Raw genomic sequence first — 7,575 nt, forward strand, 5'->3', positions numbered from 1 at the left:
CAACAACAACAGCAACAACAAGTTGTATTTATATAACACCCTTAACGTAGTAAATGGACCAAGGCGCGTCACAGGAGTGTTAGAAGACAAAAATTTGACACTGAGCAACATAAGAGATTAGGGCAGGTGACCAAATGCTTGGTCAAAGAGGTAGGTTTTAAGGAGCGTCTTAAAGGAGGAAAGAGAGGTAGCGAGGAGGAGAGGTTTAGGCAGGGAATTCCAGAGCTTAGGGCCCAGGCAACAGAAGGCACGGCCACCAATGGTGGAGCGATTATAATCAGGGATGCTCAGGGGAGCAGAATTTGAGGAGTGCAGACATCTTGCAGGGTTGTGGGGCTGGAGTAGATTACAGAGATAGGGAGGGGCGGGGTCATGGAGGGATTTGAACACAAGGATGAGAATTTTGAAATCGAGGCGTTGCTTAACCTGGATCAATGTAGTTCAGCAAGCACAGGGGTGATGGGTGAACGGGACTTGGTGTGAGTTAGGACACGGGCAGCAGAGTTTTGGATGACTTCAAGTTTACGGAGAGTGGAATGTGGGAGGCCAGCCAGGAGTGCGTTGGAATAGTCAAGTCTAGAGGTAACAAAGGCCTGGATGAGGGTTTCAGCAGCAGATGAGCTGAGGCAAGGGCGGAGACGGGCGATGTCATGGAGTGTAGAGATTAGATTATCTCTGGTCTTTCAAATAATCAGGATCGAGTGCAAACCAATATGGTGGGTATATTGTGTTTAATCAGAGTTTAGGATGGAGTATAACTCACTACTTATACAGCAAAAGCCTTCGACGGTGACAAGCAGCTGGTACTGGACCTGATTGGACAGACAGCTGGCGAGCACAAACAACTCTTCGTATTCATTCTCCTTCTTGTCTCATGTGTCTCTCTCTTCTTCTTGAACTACCCAAGTGTGTCAGACTCGGGTCAGCATGGGTCCACTCTCGCACGTGTGTTCGACCATCGATCCACTCTTGGGAGCTCTCTGCTCCCCAGTCTGAGCTAAGGGCTCTCTAGCTCTTCCTTTTATTCTCTTTTTAGGGTTGGGCCTGTCGTAGAATATGGACAGGACCATGAAACCTATAGAGGTTCCCCTTCAAACAAGGTGCCCAATGGCATGTCGAGTTTTTTGTCTAAACTTACAAATGAAGACCTTCCCTCAAGGGGTCCTATGCTTTCCCCTCACTTGTCTTCCTTGTTCATACATTTTGAAGGTTAATCCATCTGAATTCCTCTTATCTCGTCCGGCCCTGTCCTCCCTGGTGCAGTCAGTGCATGTACCAGCCACAACCTTGGGCCATTAAATCAGTGGCCCAAGCCAGAGCTGTCTGCCCAACCAGCCGCTATCCAAACTATCTCCCCTTAATCTAACAGACTATTCCATCCTGAGATGATACCTTGACTCCCATAAAGTCCTTCTATTCTATGTCCTTTATACTAATTAACTTTTACATATCTTCGCAAGCAGTTCTGTTAAACAAACTCCAATTCCTACCTTAGCATTATAATATGGTTATTAGGGATGGGCAATAAATGTTGGCCTTGCCAGCGATGCCCACATCCTATAAACGAATAAAAAAAAGTAATAATGGAAGAAACATAGGTTGGGCCTTCATTGGCCAAATTAAAGATACATTAAACAAAGTCAGAACTCTAATTTACAAGCAACCGACAGCTAGCCTGGGAGGCAAGGTCATGCTATGGGGCCCCTGTGTGGAATGCTATGCATCATCGAATCGAACCTTTGTCTCAAGCTCTAATACAGGTTTCCAGGAAACCGAAACTTAAGCAGTTCCAGTAAAACACAACTTATACATTAACCCCTTACTGGTCTCGAGATCGAATACAATCATTTAAACACAGTATTATTCGTGCCACAATTTCATTAACGTAACCATATATTTTTTAGGTATCCCTAATTTCTAACAGGAGGTGGAAATAGTTGTGCTGTGGATATGTGGTCGGAAGCTCATTACAGGGTCAAATATGACACCAAGGTTGCGAACAGTGTGGTTCAGCCTCAGACAGTTGCCAGGGAGAGGGATGGAGTCAGTGACTAGGGAACGGCATTTGTGGCAGGGACCGAATACAATGGCTTCAGTCTTCCCAATATTTAATTGGAGAAAATTTCTGCTCATCCAGAACTGGATGTCGGACAAGCAGTCTGACAATTTAGAGACCATGGAGGGGTCGAGAGAAGTGGTGCTGAGGTAGAGCTGGGTGTTGTCAGCGTACATGTGGAAACTAACGCCATGTTTTCGGATGATGTCACCAAGGGGCAGCATGTAGATGAGAAATAGGAGGGGGCCAAGGATAGATCCTTGGGGGACCCCAAAGGTAATGATCCAGGAGTGGGAAGAGAAGCCATTGCAGGTGATTCTCTGGTTACGGTTAGATAGATAAGAATGGAACCAGGCGAGTGCAGTTCTGCCCAGCTGGATGATGGTGGAGAGGTGTTGGAGAAGGATGGAATGGTCAATCGTGTCAAAGGCTACAGACAAGTGAAGAAGGATGAGGAGGGATAGTTTACCACGGTCACAGTCACAAAGGATGTCATTTGTGACTTTGATGAGAGCCGTTTCAGTACTGTGGCAAGGGCGGAAACCTGATTGGAGGGATTCAAACATGGAGTTCTGGGAAAGATGGGCAAGGATTTGGGAGGCGACAACACGTTCAAGGACTTTGGAGAAGAAAGAGAGGTTGGGGATGGGTCAGTAGTTTGCAAGGACAGTAGGGTCAAGGGTTTTTTTTGAGGAAAGGGGTGATGACGGCAGATTTGAGGGAGAAGGGGACAGTACCTGAGGAGAGAGAACCATGTCAGCTAATGTGGGAGCCAGAAAAAAAAGTTGGGTGGTCAGCAGTTTGGTGGGAATAGGGTTGAGGGAGCAGGAAGTGTGTCTCATGGATAAGATGCGCTTGGAGAGGTCAAGAGGGGAGATCGGAGAGAAACTGGAGAAAGATGCGAGCTCAGGGCTAGGGCAGGGGGGAACCTTAGAGGAAGTTTGGCCCGGTGGGCTAGGGGAAGGAAGGGAAGTGGCAGAGGAAGCTAAACGGATGGTCTCAATCACAGAGACAAAGTCCATGAGCTCCTCACACTTGTTGTCAGAGGTGAAGGTGGAGGAGACAGAGGAGAGGGGTTTAAGAAGATGGTTAGCAGTGAAGAATAGAAGCTGGGCTTAATCTTTGCATTCCAGAATGATCCTGGAATAGTGAGCAGTTTTGGCAGGCGAGAGCAGGACCCGATAGTGCTTTATGTGGTCCAGCCAGATTGGGCGTTGAACGGCTGAGCCAGTTGTCCGCCATATCCGTTCAAGTCTGCATCCCTTGGACTTAAGGGAGCGAAAATGAGGACTGTACCGGGGGAACGGCCAGGGTGAGAGAGAATAATTGTTTTAATAGGGACTAGGGCATCAAAGGTGGTGGTGAGTGTGTGGTTGAGCAGATCGGTAGCTGCAGAAATGTCGTGGTGAACGGAGGGCCAAAGTCGGGATTTCATAGGTGCAGTTTTAAGTGAGTTGGGAGAGAGTTTTTTCCAGGGGCGGACACAGAGGAAATAGGGTTGGATGGGGGAAGGGGGATGTGGGTGGAGTGCGATACGAGGAAGTGGTCAGAGATGGCCTTATCTGCGATTGACATGATGGGAGTAGCGAGGCCCCGAGAGATGGCAAGGTTGAGGGGGTGGCCGTGAATATGGGTTGGGGAGTTTACATGGAGGGAGAGATTAAGGGAGGATAGGAGGGTAGTGAACTCAGAGGAGAGAGAGAGCATGATGAATTGAGATGGAGGTTGAAATCACCGAGGATGAGAAGTCGCTCAGTGCAGAGGCTGAGGGAGGAGAGCAATGAATATATCTGTGATAAAATTTTTATTGTACTTGGGTGAGCGGTAGAGAAGAGAATTTTAAATGAGAGGTGAGAGGGGTGGAACAAGGTGAGATGCTCAAAGGAGGAGAAAGTGCCGGAGGAGTAGGGGGACAGACCAAGGTGTGATTTGGTGATGAGAGCCACACCGCCACCACAGCGGTTTGAGCGGGGCAAGTGGTGGAAGGTGTAGCCAGGTGGGGAGGCTTCATTTAAGGGTAAGTTCCCGTCAGGGCCATGATGTCGATGCAGTCATCCATGATAAGCTCATGGATGGCGAGGGCCTTGTTCGCAAGTGAACGGACATTCTGCAGTGGGTCAGTGATGGCTGATCCACTGCCAGAGTCCACAGGGTCAGCGCTTGGAGGGGTGAGTTGGACGGGGTGAGGAGATTGGCAAGATTAGCCACCCTGTGGGCTGGGCGGGCAGGTCCATGAGAGAGTAGGATGGGACAGTTGGGGTTGCTGCTCGTACGGAGGCAGCGATGAGTGCCTCGATGGGCCCTTTTGAGGATGCCAGGAGAGGCACGGAGGGAAGCTGTGGGCTTATCTAAGAGGGAGTCAAGCCTGGGACGGCGGCAGGAGAGGAGGAAGGTCGAAGAGTAATGAAGGATTTGGGTAGGGATTTGGGAGGGAAGAGTATTCGAGAGAGGAGAGATGAAAGGAGGCATGAAGACGGGAGAGAACGGTCAGGGAGGGATAGAGTGAAAAGAAAAAGGGGGAGAAAGAAGTGGAAATAGAAGTGAATGGCTCGGGTCCGGAGCTGCAGCCAAAGTGTGCACACGAATAGACACAGAGTAAAACTCAAGTTACAGAGGCCTGGTTATGTGGCAATTACAGGGATGCATATTTCCTGCTAGTAGCAGGGAATAGGTTGGTGACAATAGTAGGGAGCCCAGAGTTAAAGTCGGAGGTCCCGTGGAGGGAAAAAGTTGACATATGTAGGATGGAGTTGGCGTGGAGCATCGACGAACTGTTGTCCAAGTTCGGAGGCAGGTGTAGCAGGTGGGAGAAGTCCAGAAGCTATTGCCACTGTAATTAGAATCGGTTGTGAGGCAGGAAGGTGATGGTGAAGTTGACATGAAGGTGGAGGTCACCGTTGATCAGAAGCAGCGGTGAAAATGTAAAACCACACAAGCCAGCGACCAACAAAGCAGAAAAATCAGTGGAACGAGTCACCCAGCTCAGCAGAAAAACAACAGCAACTAGCAGAATCCAACAAAGCTGAAAAACCAGTCACCCAGCTCAGCACAGAAACAGCCACAGTGGGGAAGATAATTCTTTAGCAGCAAATTTTTGACACAGCAAATGAGTCTTGCAGTGTAATCCAGAGCAGAAGCAAAGTGTAGCCCAATGCAGAAGCCTAGTCCCGGGGGGTGAAATTCCCTTAGCATGTCGGTTGGGGCGCTAAGTAAAAAATGTTTGGAAAGTTAGCACCAGGCACTAACCTTTTCAAACATTAGTTAAATTCCCATTTTTTCTTCCAAGAGGGAAGCGGAGCTAAATCAAGTGGTCTAATAGATCAAGCACTCCACTGCCTCTTGGAGCGCGAGAGACGGGAAATGTCCTGATCTGGGGCAAAGTATTTCTTTCCTTAGGTAAGGAGACCAAAACTGTGCACGGTACTCCAGGTGTGGTTTCACCAATGACAGTTGTAGCAAGACTCCCTTTACTGTTGTACTCCAACCCCCTTGCATTAAAGGCCAACATGCCATTTGCCTTCCTATTTGCTTGCTGTACCTGCAGACTAACTCTCTGTGTTTCCTGTACAAGAACCCAAATCTCTCTGAACACCAACATTTAATAGTTTCTCACCATTTAAAAAATATTTTGTTTTTCTATTCTTCCTACCAAAGTGACTAACCTCACATTTCCCCACATTATACTCCATCTGCCACCTTACTGCCCACTCACTCAGTCTATCGATATCCCTTAGCAGACTCTTTGGGCTGGATTTTAATACTGGAGGCGTGTAGGAGGCGGGACTACAACTTTCGGGGTTGTAGTCCCGCCTCCATCGAGTTGTGGCCAACCCACTCGATTTTCACTTGATTGACCTTGTTGAGCCCGCCCAGCTCGCGGCCATTCTGCTTTCTGTGCCGGTGAGATGAGGGGCTCCCGAGACCTGAAGCAAGGAAGGCTGTAAAGGTAAGAAAAGGTAAGTAAAACTTCTTTAAACACTTTACACACACCAAACACACTTACCTCTGCACTCATGCAACCATCACTCACCTGAACAACGGACATCTTGACCCCTTCAAGCCCTTCAGCCCGACGGCCCGCCTCGCTAACTTGCCGTGGTTTGGAGCCGTCAGGAATCCCACACTTCAGGAATAAAAATAGAGATTAGGCTAAAAACTGCCTGTTAACTACCTCTTAACAGGCAGTTAATTGGCACTAATCCCCTTCCTGCCTCGGGGAGGCGGGTCCCAGCACAGGTCGGGTATCTGCCTCCTTTGAAACTGACATGGAGGCGGGTTGGGGGCGGGATGGGTTCATGTACCCCGATTTTGAGATTTTAACCCCCCACACGCCACCAATCCCGCCTCCACGGCCCAATGAAAATCCTGCCCTTTGTGTTCTCCTCAAAGCTTGCTTTCCCACCTAGTTTTGTATCATCAGCAAACTTGGACACATTACACTTGGTCCCTTAATCTAAGTCATTAATATAGATTGTGAATAGCTGAGGCCCCAACACTGATCCTTGCAGCACCCCACTAGTTACTGCCTGCCAACCTGAAAATGACCCGTTTATTCCTAGCCTCTGTTTTCTGTCTGTTAACCAATCCTCAATCCATGCTAATATATTACCCCCCAACCCCTTTATACAGTTCTAGTATAATCTCCCTGCCCTTGTATTCTAGGCCTCGGCTAATAAAGGCAAGCATTCCGTGTGCCTTCTTAACCGCCTTATTTACCTGTCCTGCTACCTTCAGGGATCTGTGGACATGCACTCCAAGGTCCTTCTGTTCCTCTACAATTCTCAGTGTCCTACCATTTAATGTGTATTCCCTTGCCTTGTTAGCCCTCCCCAAATGCATTACCTCACACTTCTCCGGATTGAATTCCATTTGCCACTTTTCTGCCCACCTGACCAGTCCATTGATATCTTCCTGCAGTCCACAGCTTTCTTCCTCACGATCAACCACACGGCCAATTTTAGTATCATCTGCAACAACAACAACAACAGCGTTTATTTATAGAGCACCTTTAACGTAGTAAAACGTCCCAAGGCGCTGCACAGCAGTATTTTAAGACAACTATTTTGACACCAATCCACATAATGATAAATTAGGGCAGGTGACCAAAAGCTTGGTCAAAGAGGTAGGTTTTAAGGAACATCTTAAAGGAGGAAAGAGAGGTAGTGAGGAGGAGAGGTTTAGGCAGGGAATTCCAGAGCTTAGGGCCTAGGCAACAGAGGCATGGCCATCAAAGGTTGAGCGATTATAATCAGGGATCCTCAAGAGGGGAGAATTAGAGGAGCGCAGACATCTCGGGGGGTTGTGGGGCTGGAAGAGATTACAGAGATAAGGGGCGATGCCATGGAGGGATTTGAAAACAAGGATGAGAATTTTGAAATTGAGGTGCTGCTTAACCAGGTGCCAATGTAGCAAACGTCTTAATCATGCCCCCTACATCGAAGTCTAAATCATTGATATACACCACAAAAAGCAAGGAACTTAGTACTGAGTTCTGTGGAACCCCACTGGAAACAGCCTTC

The sequence above is a fragment of the Somniosus microcephalus genome, chromosome 21 (assembly GCF_052327205.1).
Source record: "Somniosus microcephalus isolate GS21.2 chromosome 21, FLI_Smic_1.0, whole genome shotgun sequence".
Classification (NCBI taxonomy): Eukaryota; Metazoa; Chordata; class Chondrichthyes; order Squaliformes; family Somniosidae; genus Somniosus; species Somniosus microcephalus.